Below are 19030 nucleotides of genomic sequence, written 5' to 3'. Positions count from 1 at the left end.
AAGGACATGAAGACATGAAGGTAGAATCATGTCCTTTCACAGTGACCCAACACAGCTGTGTCTCCACCTTCTTCAAGCCCTGGCAGATGTGTTACCTTGTGGAGATATACTGCCAAGTGAAAGTGGTTTGGATGTTTTCTTTCTCCTTTTCCTCCAGGCCTCATCCACATAATTCACTGACCATTCATATGACAAAACTACATAAACTACTCGCAGGAAAATACCCATTTGTGAATATGCAAGTGTGTCCCACTACACAGAGGGATGCAGCTCACCTACTAAAAAATGGGCAGACACAAAGCGAGCTTTCCATAGAATTCCTGTATCAGACCAACGAGGTGTGTGGTTTCAGGAATCTAGGGAAGGGCTCTTGCTCTAAGGACAGCCATGGTTAATGTTGGCATGCCAACCACTTTAACACCTTCACACAAAGACTTGCCATTTTTCTACAGCATGTTAAAAAATATAGAGTGAAAGTCTACCCAGACTCCTGGGAGAAGCTATTCATTCTTTTTTTAATTTTATTTTAACAAATATTAATTGACTGCCTACCATGCTTCTATAGGATATCCTGGGATCCAACAAATAGACAAAATCTCAGCCTCCATAAATCTTATGTAACAGTGGAGGAGACAAGTAGGTCATGACCAATGCATTTATGTGAATGGATTTTACCAATTTCTTCTATAGTAGTATCACCCCGAGTACCAAGACAGAACTGGGCACTTTAAACCTGAGAAACTGACTATGTCCATGTCCTAATTCCTCAGCTTTTCTGTGGCTTTTTCATGTTCCCATTAACGGCACAATTCTGAAGTTGTGTTTTTGCCACTAAGACATGTTAGAAAGATATTTAAGCTTTTGTGACAGAATAACAGTGTGAAGTATTAATCAATGTTTTCCCCCTGTCCTTGGTATTTCCTTTTTTTCACTAGTAGAGAAAAACTTAAATGCATATTGTTCTTTAAAACTATTTCTGTTAAATCTCAGAGTTTTTCCAACATGATTACAAGGAAAAAGCTAAATGATGGGCTGGATACTTTTTAACTAAATGAAGTCAAGACCTTTATGTAAGAGTAAAATAACAGAATGAAGTTAGAGAGGACACAGAGCTGGTGTGTACATTACATGTTTAGGTGAGTGACTTGATTTCCAGCAATAAACTTCTATCAAATTCAATTTCCTTTCACAAACTTACAGTGAGTAAATGCAATTTCCCATTCCAAGCAAGCATGTCTCTAAGATTAAACTTATAGTCCATAGAAGATAACAATAAAAGTTTAAAGTCAGTACTTCTCCAAGGAAATTACTGCAAACCAGTTAGGGAATAATTTTATGACAAGAAATAGAAGAAATATAAACATGAAGAAAAGAGACCTTCATCCTAATCTTGCTGTTTATATTCTTAGTGTGTTTAAAATAATCCTCTTGTATTTCACTATTATATATTAAGAATTTCTGGCTGACTCAGTCCTTCATATTCACCAATTCCTATGCCAATAGTCTCCCATTCTTCAAAATTAGCCATGAAACTGAGTGCTGAAGTTTGTGATCCTCTAGCTTTGGTCACAATTTCAGCCAAGGCTAAATCAAATGCATTTCAGAGAAGGTTTAACCTTCTATTCCCATTACTCCTTAGTGTTATCCACACGCTTTCAGCTGAGTGCCTTACTGCGTCCGGGAACAAGTGATGGTGCCTAAAAGAGAAAATCAAAGCATGTTCTCTGATTTTTCAAAAGTCTAACCTTTGAAGGAAAACTGAAAAGACGCTTGTGCATAAACAATATGAAAAATCTGTGAGGATGCTTGGTTGTATAAGTGCAAGACTTGCTGCCCCAGAGATTAGGAAATACTCCCCATAGCAGAGGAAGGAGCAGCAAGGAGTGAGTAGATACTGGGGGCCTTAACAGAGGGAGCCTGCAATTGCAAACACACAGAGCCTTGGAGACCTGATAAAAGAGGAAACCCATCTCTCTTTCCTGGGAAAAGCCTGGGGAGTAGCAATATCTCAGAGTAGAGGTGACTGCCTCTTGTATCAACATAAATTTGCCAGAGGTGACCACATAGTTTAGCCCTGCACAGGACAGGGTGGGAGGAGCAGGCTCAGTCTCTTGTGTCTTGGAAATGTGTGGAAATTAGTGGAGACCCAAAGACTTGCACTGGGGTGTGAGGTATGACATAGCAATAAGGATCAAATGGGAATGAGGACATTTCAGTGGATGCCAGCAGGAAAAATGATAATCCAGATGAGATGGAACACCCTCCTGTGCACCCCCACCTCCTTGACTTACTATAATTTAAATTCCCAATAACTTACAGCAATCCCTAGGAGATAGGTAGAAAATACACATTATTGACTAAAACTAAGATTTTATCACCCACTGGAATGGGAGCTTGAAATAGAAATTGACTTACAGGAAAATAAATGTCCATTTCTTCCACACATAAGTGTATCGACAATATTCTCACCTACTACATTTTTATAAGGAGTTTAGAATTTTGGCTTAATTGGGGTTAGTTGGGGTGGTTCTGGGCAAGGACTTGTTTTGGCAAAGAGATTTTATATCTTTTATTCAGGTTGTTTGTTTGTTTGTTGTTTAGAGGTTGAAGGAATCAAAAGGAAGAGAAGGCTTTAATTTACAGCCAAAACCAGAAGTGGTCATTTGGAAGTCACTAGTATGAATCCTGGATTGGCAAAGACTTTTACCAAGATAAGCCAAAAAAGCGTTTAAAATTAGAATCATAAGGATTAAAGTATAAAATTATTTGGTATCAAATATAATCTTGCTCTCAGAACTGTTATAAAAGTCTAAAACGTTGCATGTTGTCAGTGATTTCTCAGCCCTAAGTATATGTCAAAGTCATCACTAGAATTTTTTTGTAAGTAGATATAGCCAGGTCTTATCCCAGACCTGCTGAATCATAATTTCTCCTGGTAGGGCCTTTTCTGGGCAGTCATTTAAAAAATGTCACAAGGCTGTAGAATAGTTAGTGACAATGGATGTCTGAGAAACCTCTTCTAATGCCACTGGCTGCAAGCATTATCAAAAACTGTGGAAATGGCCATTACTGTATTCATTCAAAAATATTTATTAAGTATCAATAATTTCATGGGCCCTCTAGGAGAGCCTTCTGCTTTCAACTCTAATTTAAAGAGGATCTTCTCTTCTTCTTGATTTCCTTGAGCTCTAAACAACAAAAAAACAAACTGCTTGAATAAAAGACACGAAATCTGTTTGCCAAAACAAGTCCCTGCCCAGAACTACCCCCGAATAACCCCAATTAAGCTGAAATTCTAAATTCCTTATAAAAATGTAGCAGGTGGGAATATTGTCCATAAACTTAGATGTGCAAGAAATGGAACTTTATTTTCTACCTTGCATGCAAGATAATACACTGTTTCAACTTTAACACCTCAATATGAGAAGCGTCACATCAACCCACAGGTGAACTGAAGCCTAGGTCTTCACTCATGGTTTGGCTGGGACTTTTGAAAGAAGCCCAGAGCCAAGAATACTTCCTGAATTCTGCCACTCACATTGTCCACTCCCTGCTCGACTAAGAAGCAAATAATGTTAAGAAGTCTGTTAACCCTGTCTTTCGAGGGGAGGGCAGGATGGAAGTTTGGAAGTTTAGTAAGGCAGTCATGCTTTCTTATGGTTCTGCCGCAGCGAGTCCTGATCCTCTCCCACCCATCACCTTGCAGTATCGTCAGCCATGCCAGGGAGCCAGACAAAGTCACGTTACCATAAAGGACAGCTATAAAGGACTCCAGCACATAGCAGGCAGCCTTCCCTGACAGCTCTATGTGAGACAATGTCTCCAAAATGCTGCTTTGATTGTATCATGCTCCAAAGCCTTCAGTGACTCCTCACTGCCCACAGATGGCCCTCAAGGATATGCGGATCTGACCTACCTCTTCTAGCCTATTCTTCCATTCCTTTCCTACATGGGCTCTCTCCTCCAGCCAAACGGTCTGTTTTTTATATTTCAAATACTGGCCCACTTCTCGGTCTTTGTTCTGACTCTTCCATCTGCCTCTAATTTCCTTCCTCTCATCTTGGGCTACTGATAAATTACCCATCTTTTAAATCCCACCTCAAATACTCCCCACTCCTTGAAGGCTTCTGTAGTCTTTTGTTAGGGATGCTGTAACAAAGTACGATAGACTGGGTGGCTTAAACAATAGAAATTAATTTTTCATAGTTCTGGAAGCTGGAAGCCCAAGATCAAGGTGTCGGCAGGCAAGTTTTGTTCCTTCTAAGGGCTGTGAGGGAGGCTATGTTTCAGGCTTCTCTCCTTGCCTTGCAGATGGCCATTTTCTCTCTGTGTTTTCACTTGGTCTTCCTTTTGTCGATGTCTGTGTCCAAATTTTATCTTCTTATAAGAAGACCAGTCATATTGAATGAGCCCCCCCCCTCCAAATAACTTCATTTTAATTGAACTACCTCTCTAAAAACCCTGCCTCCAACTGTGGTTACAATGTGAGGTACTAGGGGTTAGAACTTCAATACATGAACTTTTGGAGGGACACAATTCAGTCCAAAACAGCTTGCTTCTGGTTGCTCATTTCAGCCATAAGGGATTTCTCCTCCCCTGTGCCGACAGCCTCTACTGCACACAATACTTGGCAGCAACTGTACTTCTATCTTTGTTTCCCAATTAGGGACTAGCACATTGCACAATACATAGTAAGAATTTATTAGAGTAGAAGCTGCTTAACAGGCCCCCACTTACAAATTCTGCAGATGAATTGTCTCCCTCATGCCCTCCGCAGTTCTCCCTTTTGCTTGCCGCTAGTACCCCAAGGGCCAGCAGAGAGCAGGCTTTCTGGAGCTTGTGTGCTTCTACTCTGGCCAATTAGGTTGTAAGTTTACCAAGAATCAGTTGTGCTTGATCTCAACCCTGTGTATGCCCTGTTGGACTTAATATATTTAAATAATTTAACTAAAAATTGTGTGATGCAATGAAATATGAGTGTAAAGGGAGAGACTGTTTATGAAAAATTAAGATATTTCCTTTGGAAAGCCTTGACAAAAGGGAGCTCCTAAAAGTATTCTTGAATTATGTGTCAGTGAAACAACTGTAAAGTCAGGAGAAAATAATAATTATAATCTAGAGGCCTCTGTTCTCAGATTACGAGTGTCTTTACTACTCTACTCTAACAAAACTGTAACTTTAAAGAAATCAAAAACCAGAAATTGTAAATGATGTATTGTAAATGTGGTTTATGAAAGACAACTCCAATATCAGACCTAGACTCCAAGAAAAGACTTTGCCTTCCCCATCAAATTATTCTTAAATGAATATACAATTTATTATTTTAAGTTAAAATAAATGTTTATAGTACATATTATGTATTAGGATTTTTAAAAATGACTCTTCAGTTTATTTAACTTTTCAATTAATCATCCAACTACCCATCCCTCTTGCATAAGCTAATAGGAACACTACTGAAAAAGCTGCCATGCCAATGAAGGATTGTATCAAGGTGTGATTTTCATAAGCAAAGAAGACGCAAGAGCTGCCTTTATGACTTGCTAAGCTCTGGGCAGTATCTGACAGACTTGAGGATTAATACAGTTTCTTTCCAAACAAAGAGTTCAGGGCAACTGCCTGTGAAACACCATCATAACAGAGACATACTTTCTGGATAAGTGGTTACAGTTACATCACAGCTCCCTCTGGCCTGAGGAGGAATGTCTGCACTGGGGTGTCCTCCCAGCCATGCCTACCTGCACAGGTTGAAGTCCACTCTGCAGCGTTTCATCCAACATTTGCAAAGGACCTACTCTGCATCAGCCACCTGCACTTTAAAAATGCTTGCAATCTTTTCCAGAATGAGTTGAATCCACAGTTTATCAATATGCTTTATTTATAGCAATAGGAAACAAGACATTTTATAATTACCTACAACACAAAGTATGTGCAACAACATTCAACCAGAGTCTGCTTTAAGAGACCAAGGTGTCATACAAAACACATCTAGGTGATTTTTTGTACATTAAAAAAAAAAAAGAACCACTATTGAATAAAGTTAGAAACTTTACAATTTGCTAAGCTCTGGGCAGCAAAGTAATTTAATTTACTTTGTAGTAAACTAAATTTACTACAGATTAGTATTTCTACAGATTTTCAGATAGTAATTTCTACAGATTTTCAGATCAACTACAATTTTTTGGTTGCAGAAAACATTAACGATAAACATGTTTTTATTCTGTCACCGATGCCTGTGGTTGGGGCAGCATGTTATAGAATGAATGTGTTGCACGGAGAAAAGGCAAGAACTCATCCCTTCACCAAGAAAAGCATCAACACAGCAAGTTCCTCAACACACCATGGACAGAGGCTGCAGTGCAGGCTTTAGGATTCATCCTCATTAGCAGGTAATGGCTCTCCTTCCAGCACCACCACCAAATTGGGTCGTCGTGTCCTCTGCCTGTACTACGGAATGAACTGTGCAGTCACCTAGTGTGTTCTTCCTAAGGAAAAAAATTAAAGGGCTTATTAATTCTGACATGATTTACAGAATTACACTGCAAATCATCAGGTCTTTCCCCCTTATATTAAATCTGAGATACAGGAAATTGATCCAATTCTCATAGTTCTCTCACTCCATTACTTATCTATAAGCTTATTTCCTTTTATTCTTCTCCAAGTTCTTTTTCAGTGTTGTTTCCCTTTCCTTATCTTTGCCTTCCTCGCATGTTCCCTGGCTTGCTTATTTTCCTTTAAATCCTACACCAAAGGAATTAAAACAAAAAAATTTAAAAAAAAACCTCTTGAGTTGAATATAGAGAATAGACAAAGAATTCTAAAGCCAGAAAGACTATTAAAAAATAAGATTTAACTCAGTTATTTCCATTATTGACTAGCAAATTGAGGTGCAAAGAGGCCAAAGCTGGTTCTAGCAGAATTCTTTGGCTCTATTTGTTCATATTTGTTGCTCTCCATTTTCTACTAGTACAGGGACTTGGTGAAGCACAGACCAGGCTGTGCTCTCCTTGAATTCACCAAGTGCCTTTCCTCCAAAAAACAGCAAGTCTCAGGTGTCATGTGTAAAACTGCTTTGTCAACTAAAAAACTTTTTTAAAACACTGTTATCACTATAGACTGGGATGACATTTGCATCTCAATTTTCTGAAGTCACATCTAGGCAAAGTTAAGGGCTTGTGAATATGAAAACTTTATTTAATAAGATCTCTGGTGTGCATCCTCACTGAAAGGAGTTCCATCAACACCTCCATAGGTCGCACACCTTAAAAATTCTCACACTTATCAAAAAGCCCCAGAACTTTTAAGAGAAAAATAACAAGGAGGGTATCACGTGCTTGGACAAAGTGTTACTCTTGTCAGCTCCCTGGATCACTGGTGAATCCATTGTCTTTGGGGAAACAGACTTTTTATTTTTTTCACTTTAAACTAGAAGAAAATTCATCTTCTGAATACTCTGAGCATCTTCCCTCTCCCTTTTGTTTATTTATTTTGCTTTTGCTTCATATTGAGCCAAGCCACTCCCTGGCCTTGTCTCCAAATTTGAGATACTCTGCCTTTGGTCCAGGAATTTCTAGAATTAATTTTCTGGCTGTGCAGTGTTCTCCAGGTATAACATTCCATACAAGCAATGAAAAATACTGCATGGAGCTCCTCAGCCTTTTCTATCTGACAGTCACCCAAGGGATACTGCCTTCACTGCTTTCATTTATTTAAAATATAAGGTAAATTTTGCTATTAAGAAATGGAGTGGAATTGGGCCGGGCGTGGTGGCTTTTGCCTGTAATCCCAGAACTTTGGGAGGCTGAGGTGGGTGGATCACCTGAGGTCAAAAGTTTGAGACCAGCCTGACCAACATGGTGAAACTCCATCTCTACTAAAAATACAAAAACTTGCTGGGCATGGTGGCAGGCGCCTGTAATCCCAAGTACTCGGGAGGCTGAGGCAGAAGAATCACTTAATCACTTGAACCCAGGAGGCAGAGGTTGCAGTGAATGAAGATCGCAGCATTACACTCCAGCCTGGGCAACAGAGTAAGACAAAAAGAGAGAGAGAAAGAAATAAATAGAGAAAGAAAGAAAGAAAAAGAAAGAAAGAAAGAAAAAGAAGAAAGAAAGAAAGAGGAAGGAAGGAAGGGAGAGAGAGGAAGGAAGGAAGGAAGGAAGGAAGGAAGGAAGGAAGGAAAGAGAGTGAAATTGTACTAACCTCTCCTGTCTCTCATCTGATCATATAGACGTTGAGGAGGTTCTATGCTACTGTCATCTAATATTAGTTTAGATTTAGATGATTCATTGAGAGGACGCAGTGAGAGTGAAGACAATCCTGGTTATCTTTCAAGGTGGCTGAGCTCAACTTAGTACTTCCAGGACCTGAAATCCCTCTGCCATTTCTTAGCAGAGCCACAACATCCTGGCATAGCATGAACAAAACATAGGCTACAGAGATTCCACCTGATGCTAGGGTAGGATCCCACAGGATGAAGGGAAGAGATCTGACCTAAAGATGAGGGGAAAATTGAGTGAATATTTTTAACCTTAGCCACTGAATCAGGAACCAAAGCAGAAAGCAGGAGAAAATGAATACAAATAATATCATTCATTCTTGATTTAAAATAAAGTTTAGAAAGAGTTTGCTAAGAACAGAAATTGTCACCAAGAGTGTTGGAGTCAGGCTAGCTGTAGTTTGTGACTGGTCTGACAAAGGCTAACTCTTACCCAGATGTCCAACAAAAACACTTAACAAGTATCATTTCCATAAGGCTTTGTCTACTTGAAACACAAGCCAATTGTTTGGGTCCAAGTTATGAAGCAAGGTCTTACAAAGGTTATGGGGTGAGGAGGCCTGATGACAACTAAATTGCTTTAAATGGAGCTCAAAATACCACCTTAAACATTCTCCTCTCCCAAGAAATGCTTAATCATAAATCAAGTAGTTCAAAACGTATTAAAAATGACAAATAGAGCAAGCACTTACATCTCATTTTTTTTCTTTTAATTCACTGATGCATCAAAGATTTCTGAAGGATATTATTACACACAAAAAAGATGAAGTACACCAGGAATGCAAGATTCCAGGGATAAAAGAGGAGATTAAAAATCAAATGGTGGCCCAGACTTAATGCTAAAAATTATTCTGAAAATAGACCTATGCACTTTAAGACAAGGAGATGAGGACTGTCTGCTCTGAATTTGTAAGGAGTGGTGAATCTCACAATAATTGGACACATGTTTCTCATCTTTGAAAAACTTATGAATCCATTTTAATGCATTAAAGTTCATGGGTATTATTTGTCTACAAGTAAGCTTTCTTCTCCCTCTTCCCACTGTGCATTCCTTAATGGGGTTTTGATTTCAATGGGGGAAAAAAAAACCTTCCAAAACTCACTAATGTTTTCTGAATTGCCATCAGGCTAACTTTAGAAGGAGTTTTTAAAAATGTGCTAAATGAAACTTTCCGTGCAAGAATCCCTGATATGCCAGTACTTCTAGAAAATAAGTTCTTTTTTATGTGTCCCTTCTGCTGTATGTAGAAATTAATTCTCAGCAATAAGAATTATTAAGTGCCTAACCCAAGATTCAAATTTGTCCTGACCTGGAATAAATCAGAAAGTGGTTCAGGTAGAAAAGTCTAGCCTGGCAAATAACACACCTCCTTAAAAGACACTGTTTCCGAGCACTTGGATGGCTCAGTGTGAAAGGAAGAGCTAACTCTCCGGAGCAACTCTGACTTCTCTCTTCCTTATGATTATAAATACCTAGAGAATTCAACCAATTCTCAAGGCAGTGAGCCTGCCTTTTCTTTATACACTTTTTTCAGTTTACTTGGAAACATCTGTTTTTAATTGAATTTGGATTTGAAACTAATTTCAGGAGAGATTGGATTCAGGCTCCAATCAAGTTGGAACAGAGAGATTATTGCTTATACACGTATCCTAAAATTCAGGGAGGCTTGAGGCCAAGGATACCACACTTCCTGAATGCATGCATGAGGCACATACATTTAGAAATGAAAAAGGAATGGTCTAATTCTCTTGGGAAAACTTCTTTAAGGCCAATGATTCTGGGTTTTAGGTTACAGCTTTTAGACAGGATTCGATTTTGGGAAAGGTCATTTAGAGGACAGTGCCCTCCCATGTGCTCCATATCTGGAGCAGAAGATTAAGCATTCACATGATCAAGTTAAAATAAAAACAGAATTTTGGGTTGTTCAGTGAAAAGGTCATAAATCTACCCTACTCTGCCAATTTGTTTTATTATTATTATTATTTGTATAAATTTAAGGGGTAATTGTGTTACATGAATATATTGCATGGTGGTGAAGTCAGGCTTTGAAAGAAATGGAAACAACACTATCATCTAACCACAATTTTTCTCTGCTAGTCTCTCAATGGCAAGAAGCCCCTTTCTTCCATTCATGCTCACCTTCCCGTGATTCCCATCTTACTAGAAGGTTGAAGAAGGAGAGATGACTCAAGGTTTCCCCTTTGTTCTCTTCTGGGACTCCCTGCTGAGCACAGGTGCTCAGGAATCATCCAGACCTTGTTGCTCACTCAATGTATTCCTAACTATCTGCCTCAAAGTATTCTATTTTAAATGAGGCTCTTATTTTTCTGCTTCTCAGAAACATCTTTGGTGAACTCATTAGTGATCTGTCACAAAGTACTGAAAATCATAAAGAGCTGCTAAAGTGCAAGGGACCATTTTCATTTTCTTTAATGGCTGAGTCCAAAAAATAAAAGTAAAATTCATGCCAAGAATTCTTCAGTGATTATTTGACATTTTGACAATCCATAAAGTAAACCTGGGATTCCTCACTTTGCAATCAGACTGACAGCTTATGCCAATTTTATCAAGCCTATCATAAATATATACCCCTATGTTTCTTGAAACTCAAAGTACCAATGAGCCAAAGAACACAGAGATATTTCTATTTAACTATATAACTATGATAAATTTTAGTAATGTATTAGTCAGGGTTCTCTAGAGGGACAGAACTAATAGAATATATATATATATAATATATGAAAAATATAGGATATATGAAATATATATTTTTATTTATAGTTCATATATAATATATATGAAAAATAAAAAAATAATATTATATATTATACATATAAAATATATATCTATAAAGGGGAGTTTATTAAGTATTAACTCACAGGATCACAGGGTACCCCAATGGGCTGTCTGCAACCTGAGGAGCAAGGAAGCCAGTCTGAGTTCCAGAACTAAAGAACTTGGAGTCCAATGTTCAAGGGCAGGAAGCATCCAGCACAGGAGAAGGATGTAGGCTGGGAGGCTAGGTCAGTCTCTCCTTTTCACATTTTTCTCCCTGCTTTATTAAGGGAGGAGACCACCCCTCATATTGTCTTATGCCCAATTTCTGCCTCCAAAGAAAGAAGTAAAAACTAAAAGGCACAAATGAAATCCACAAGCAGGCAGCCCAGCGCCACACCCTGGGCCTGGTAGTTAAAGATCGACCCCTGACCTAATCAGTTATGTTATCTATAGATTACAGACATTGTATAGTAAAACACTGTGAAAATCCCTGTCCTGTTCTGTTCCGATCTAACTACCGGTGCATGCAGCCCCCAGTCACATACCCGCTGCTTGCTCAATCGATCACGACACTCTCAAGTGGACCCTCTTAGAGTTGTGAGCCATTAAAAGGGACAGGAATTGCTCACTTGGAGAGCTCGGCTCTTGAGACAGGAGTCTTGCCGATGCTCCCGGCCGAATAAACCGCTTCCTTCTTTAACTCGGTGTCTGAGGGGTTTTGTCTGAGGCTTGTCCTGCTACATTTCTTGGTTCCCTGACCGAGAAGCAAGGTGATTAATGGATGGTCGAGGCAGCCCCTTAGGTGGCTTAGGCCTGCCCTGTGGAGCATCCCTGTGGGGGACTCCAGCCAGCGTGAGCGACACGGATCCTGAGAGTGCTCCCGGGTAGGCAATTGCCCTGGTGGAACGCTTCGCCGGAGCAGTGAATGGCAGGCCCCCTTGGAGGATCAACACAGTGACTGAACACCAGGAAGGAACGGGCACTTGGAGTCCAGACATCTGAAACTTGGTAAGACTAGTCTTTGGAACTTGCCCACTCCATTTGAGTGGAAGCATTACCTGATCACCCACGGCGTGCCTGTACTGGCACTTTGGTTTTTGTTTTTGACTTGACTTGGATTGCTCGATACTTTGGTTTTGGTTTTGACCTGGCTTGGATTTCCTGATACTCTGATTTTGGTTTTGATTCTGGTTTGGTGTAAACTGTAAAAGTGTGTGTGTCCTTTTTACCCGTTCTTTGTTTTGTGGTGTGCATGTGGTGTGAGCGTGGTGTTTTGCCTTGAGGAAACATGGGTCAGGCACAAAGTAAGCCCATCCCACTAGGAACTATGTTGAAAAATTTCAAAAAGGGATTTAAGGAAGACTGTGGAGTCACCATGACACCAGGAAAACTTAGAACTTTGTGTGACATAGACTGGCCAACATTAGAGGTGGGTTGGCCATCAGAAGGAAGCCTGGACAGGTCCCTTTTCTCAAAGGTATGGCACAAGGTGTCCTGTAAGCCAGGGTACCCAGACCAGTTTCCATACACAGACACCTTATTACAGCTAGTTTTGGACCCCCCACAGTGGTTAAGAGGATAGGCAGCAGCAGTACTAGTAGCAAAGGGACAGTTAGTTAAGGAAGGTTCTCACTCCACCAGCCAAGGGAAGTCAGCACCAAAAGTTCTGTCCGACCCAACACCAGAAGAATCATGGCAGGAATTGGTACCAGCAGTACCCCCTCCTTATAGAGAGGAAGGGCTCCCCACCCCTGAGCCCACAGCATCTCCACCTCCACCAGATAACCACACCCCTAGACCACCCAGAGTAGGCAAAAGAGGAAGTGAAGCAGCAGGAGAAAGTCCTCCATTGGCAGCTTACTTATGGCCCAAGACTGGAATCCAAATGCCCTTGAAAGAGCAGTGATATACTGGGGTAGATGAGGACAGACACACGATGGAAAGGCGTGCCTTTGTGTAATCAACCTTTCACCTCTGCTGACCTCCTCAATTGGAAAAATAATACTCCATCTTACACTGAAAAGCCTCAAGCTTTAACTGACTTGCTCCAAACTATTATACAGACTCATAATCCTACTTCGGCTGATTGCCACCAGCTATTCATGTACCTCTTTAATACAGATGAAAGGCAAAGGGTGCTCCAGGTGGCAACTAAGTGGCTATAGGAGCACGTCCCAGCTGATTACCAAAACCCCCAAGAATATATAAGAATTCAGCTGCCAGGAACAGACCCCCAGTGGGACCCGAACGAGGGACCAGACATAGAGAGGCTAAGACGGTACCATGAGGCATTAATAGAAGGTCTAAACAAAGGGGCTTAAAAGGCCACAAATGTAAATAAGGTCTCTGAGGTCATCCATGGAAAAGAAGAGTCCAGTGCAATTCTATGAAAGTTTGTGTGAGGCTTACCGTATGTACACTCCTTTTGATCCAGATAGCCCTGAAAATCAGCGCATGATTAACATGGCCTTAGTTAATCAAAGCGCAGAAGATATCAGGAGAAAACTGCAGAAACAGGCTGGGTTTGTGGGTATGAATACCTCACAGTTACTGGAAATAGCCGATCAAGGGTTTATGAATAGAGATGCAACGAGCCGCAGAGAAAGCCATAAGGAAGGCGAACGCCAGGCTAGGCGAAATGCCAACTTACTGGCCACGGCCATTAGGGTAATTCCCCCAGAAGGAGAGGGAAAGGGGGGTTCTGGGAAGAATACCCAGTCTAATCGCCCACGCTTGCAACATAACCAATGCACCTATTGTAAGGAAATAGGACATTGGAAAGATAAGTGTCCCTGACTGGAGGAAAAGCAAGGTGATTCGGAACAAAAGAACTCAGATAAAGATGAGGGAGCTTTGTTCAATCTGGCTGAAGGGCTATTGGACTGAAGGGGACTGGGCTCAAGCGCCTCGAAGGAGGCCATGGTCAGGATTACAACTAGAGACAAGAACATTAAGTTTTTGGTCTATACTGGTGCTGAACATTCAGTAGTGACCACCTTGGTTGCCCCCTTATCCAAGAAAACCATTGATATAATCGGAGCAACACAAGTTTCCACTAAGCAGGCTTTCTGTCTACCATAGACCTGCTTGGTGGGGGGACGTGAGATACTTCACTAGTTCTTATACATGCCTGACTATCCCTTGCCCTTGCTGGGAAGAGACTTGCTTAGCAAGCTGAGAGCCACCATCTCTTTTACAAAACAGGGCTTTTTACAGCTAAAGTTACCGGGAACAGGAGTTATCATGGCCCTTACAGTCCCCCGGGAAGAAGAATGGAGACTTTTTCTAACCGAGCCAGGCCGAGAGACAAAACCAGCTCTAGCTAAGTGATGGCCCCGAGTATGGGCAGGGGATAATCCTCCAGGACTGGTGGTCAACCAAGCCCCCGTACTCATAGAAGTTAAGCCTGGGGCCCAACCAATTAGACAAAAGCAGTATCCAGTTCCCAGAGAAGCTCTCGAAGGAATCCAGGTTCATCTCAGGTGCTTGAAAGCCTATGGAATTATAGTTCCTTGTCAGGCTCCGTGGAACATCCCCTTCCTGCCTGTCCGTAAGCCAGGGACAAAGGACTACCACCCAGTACAGGACTTGTGCCTGGTCAACCAAGCTACAGTGACTCTCCACCCAACAGTTCCTAACCCTTACACATTGTCAGGGCTGCTGCCAGCTGAGGACTGCTGGTTTACCTGTCTGGACTTAAAAGATGCCTTCTTTAGCATCAGACTAGCTCCTGAGAGCCAGAAGCTGTTTGCCTTTCAGTGGGAAGATCCGGAGTCAGGTGTCACTACTTAGTACACTTGGACCCGGCTTCCCCAAGGGTTCAAGAACTCCCCTACTATCTTCGGGGAGGCCCTGGCTCGAGACCTGCAAAAGTTTCCTGCTAAACACCTAGGCTGCGTCTTGCTCCTGTACGTGGATGACCTTCTGCTGGGACACTCCACAGCAGTCTGGTGTGCAAAAGGGATGGATGCCCTGCTTTGGCACCTGGAGGACTATGGGTATAAGGTGTCCAAGAAGAAATCTCACATCTGCAGACAGCAGGTACGCTACCTGGGATTCACTATTCAGAAAGGGGAGCGCAGCCTGGGGTCAGAAAGAAAGCAGGTCATCTGCAGCCTACTGGAGTGACGAATAGAGCAACCTAGAACCAGAAGGCAAGTAAGTGAATTCCTAGGAGCTGTGGGGTTTTGCAGATTATGGATTCCAAACTTTGCAGTACTAGCCAAACCTTTGTACGGGGTTACAAAGGGGGGCGACCGGGAGCCTTTTGAATGGGGGCCTCTACAACAGCAAGCTTTTTGTAAGTTAAAGGAAAAACTTATGTTGGCCCCAGCTCTAGGACTACCAGATGTGACAAAGCCCTTTACACTCTATGTGTCAGAAAGAGAAACAATGGCAGTTGGAGTTTTAACCCAGACTGTGGGGCACTGGCCAAGGCCAGTGGCCTATCTCTCAAAACAACTAGATGGGGTTTCCAAAGGCTGGCCACCACGTCTAAGGGCCCTGGCAGCAACAGCCCTGTTAGCACAAGAAGCAGATAAACTAACCCTTGGGCAAAACCTGAATATAAAGGTCCCCCATGCTGTGGTAACTTTGATGAATACCAAAGGACATCATTGGCTAACAAATGCTAGATTAACCAAGTACCAAAGCTTGCTATGTGAAAATCCCCACATAACTATTGAAGTTTGTAACACCCTAAATCCCGCCACCCTGCTCCCAGTATCAGAGAGTCCAGTCAAGCATAACCATGTAGAGGTGTTGGATTCAGCCTATTCTAGCAGACCTGACCTTCGGGACCAGCCATGGGCATCAGTAGACTGGGAGTTATATGTGGACCGGAGCAGCTTCATCAACCCACAAGGAAAAAGATGTGCAGGATATGCGGTGGTAACTTTGGATGCTGTCATTGAAGCCAAACCTTTCCCACAGGGCACTTCAGCCCAGAAGACTGAGCTCATTGCTTTAACAAGGGCTCTAGAACTCAGCGAAGGTAAGACTGTAAACATCTACACTGACTCTCAATATGCCTTTCTAACCCTCCAAGTGCATGTAGCATTATATAAGGAAAAGGGCCTGTTAAACTCTGGGGGAAAGGACATAAAATATCACAAAAAATTCTACAATTATTAAAGGCAGTGTGAAAACCTCAGAAGGTGGCAGTTACGCACTGCAGGGGACACCAGCAAGCCTCCACCTCAGTGGCCTTAGGAAACTCTCGAGTTGATTCAGAAGCTCGAAAAGCAACATCTACCCCTTACTGGGCATCAGTAGCAGCCCCTTTACTCCCTCAAACACCTGACCTGGTACCTACCTATTCTAAGGAAGAAAAAGACTTCTTCCATGCAGAAGGGGGGCAAGCAATAAAAGGAGGATGGATCAGACTGCCAGATGAGAGGGTAGCTGTGCCACAGTTGCTTGGAGCCACAATCTTATTGGCCATGCACGAAACCATGCATCTAGACAAGAGTCACTTGAAAAGTTGTTAGGCCGGTACTTCTAAGTCTCACACTTGCCAGCCCTTGCCAAAGCAGTAGCACAACAGTGTGTTACTTGCTGACAGCACAATGCGAGGCAAGGACCCACTGTTCCACCCAGCATACAAGCTTATGGAGCTGCTCCTTTTGAGGATCTTCACAGAAGATGCTTTTGAGGATTTCACAGAAATGCTGAAATGTGGAGGTAACAAGTATTTGCTGGTTCTTGTGTGTACTTACTCTGGGTGGGTGGAGGCTTATCCAACACAAACTGAAAAGGCCTACGAGGTAACCCATGTGCTTCTCTGAGATCTTATTCCTAGGTTTGGACTGCCCTTATGAATCAGCTCAGATAACAGGCCGGCATTTGTGGCTGTCTTGGTACAGAAGACAGCAAAGGCATTAGGAATCACTTGGAAGCTATGTGCCACCTACCGACCTCAGAGTTCTGGAAAGGTGGAGCGAATGAATCGGACTATCAAAAATAGTTTAGGGAAAGTATGTCAGGAAACAGGATTAGAGTGGATACAGGCCCTTCCTATGGTATTGTTTAAAATTAGATGCACTCCTTCTAAGAAAAAAGGATACTCCCCTTATGAAATACTGTATCATAGGCCTCCTCCTATACCACGGGAGCTTCCAGGCACTCCCCAAGAGTTAGGTGAAATTGAATTACAGCGACAGCTACAGGCTTTAGGAAAAATTACACAAACAATCTCAACTTGGGTAAATGAGAGGTGTCCCATCAGCTTATTCTCCCCAGTTCACCCTTTCTCTCCAGGTGATCACGTGTGGATCAAGGACTGGAACAGAGCCCCTTTGCGGCCACGGTGGAAAGGACCTCAGACCGTCATCTGGACCACCCCCACGGCTGTAAAGGTAGAAGGAATCCCAGCCTGGATCCACCATAGCCATGTGAAACCTGCAGCCGCTGAAACCTGGGAGGCAAAACCAAGCCTGGACAACCCCTGCAAAGTGACTATGAGGAGGACGACAAGCCCTGCTCCAGTCACACCCGGAAACTGGTCTACGCATGGCTGAAGCATGAGGAGAATCATCATGGGACTCATTTTCCTTATAATTTGGACTTGTATAGTAAAAACTTCCACTGATATTCCCCGCAGGGAGGACTGCTCTCAGTGTATACATCAGGTTACTCAAGGTAAGGCAACAAGTTAAAACAATCTTTCTGTTCTATAGTTACTATGAATGCTTAGGATCCTTAAAAGGAACATGTTTATACAATGACACTCAGTGCAAAGTATGTAGCCCAGGAAACAACCAACCAGATGTGTGTTATGACCCCTCTGACCCTCCCATGTTCATAGTTTTTGAAATAAGATTAAAGACTGAAGACTGGTGGGGACTCCTAAATGATACAAGTAAAGTGTTAGCCAGAACAGAAGGAAAAGGGGTGCCTAAATGCATAATATTGAAATTTGATGCCTGTGCTGTCATTAATAGCAATAAGTTAGAAAAGGGATGTGGCTCTTTTAGTTGGGAAAAAGGCTATATGACCGAAAATAGTACATTTGTCATGAATTAGGACTGTGTGGAAATGAATGTGGATACCGGTCTTGTGTCATTTGGGCCACTTGGATAAAAAATGAAAAGGATCCAGTCCACTTTCAGAAAGGGAAAAATGGCCCTTCCTGTACTAAGGGACAATGTAACCCCTTAGAGCTAGTAATAACCAATCCCTTGATCCTCGCTGGAAAAAAGGGGAGCGTGTGACCTTAGGAATTGACGAGGCCGGACTGGATCCTTGAGTAAATATCTTGGTTCAAGGAGAAGTTTCAAACACTCTCCTGAACCAGTGTTTCAAACTTTCTATGATGAACTAAATGTGCCAGTACCAGAAATTCCAGGAAAAACAAGAAATTTGTTTTTGCAATTAGCCAAGCATGTAGCCCAGTCTCTCAATGTCACTTCATGTTATGTATGTGGAGGAATTGTAACGGGAGATCAATGGCCATGGGAAGCCCGAGAATTATTACCTACAGACCCAGTTCCTGATGAATTTCCGGCTCAAAAGAATCACCCTCATAATTTCTGGGTCCTAAAATTCCCAATTATTGGACAATATTGCATAGCTAGAGAAGGAAATAATTCACTCACCCTGTAGGACAACTTAGTTGTCTGGGACAGAAACTGTATAATGCTACCAAAAAAACAGTCACTTGGTGGATTTCAAATCACACAGAGAGGAATCCATTTAGTAAATTCCCAAAGTTGCAAACCATGTGGACCCACCTGGAGTCCCACCGGGACTGGACAGCCCCCACTGGATTATACTGGGTAAGTGGGCATAGAGTTTATGCCAGATTACCTGACCAGTGGGCAGGTAGTTGTGTTATTGGCACTATTAAACCATCTTTCTTCCTAGCCCATAAAAACAGGTGAACTCCTGGGCTTCCCTGTCTATGCTTCCCACAAAAAGAGAAGCATAGCTATAGAAAATTGGAAAGATGATGAATGGCCCCCTGAGAGACTCATACA

The sequence above is a fragment of the Pan paniscus genome, chromosome 2, assembly GCF_029289425.2.
Source record: "Pan paniscus chromosome 2, NHGRI_mPanPan1-v2.0_pri, whole genome shotgun sequence".
Taxonomy (NCBI): Eukaryota; Metazoa; Chordata; class Mammalia; order Primates; family Hominidae; genus Pan; species Pan paniscus.
Note: the sequence above shows the minus strand (reverse complement) of the source record.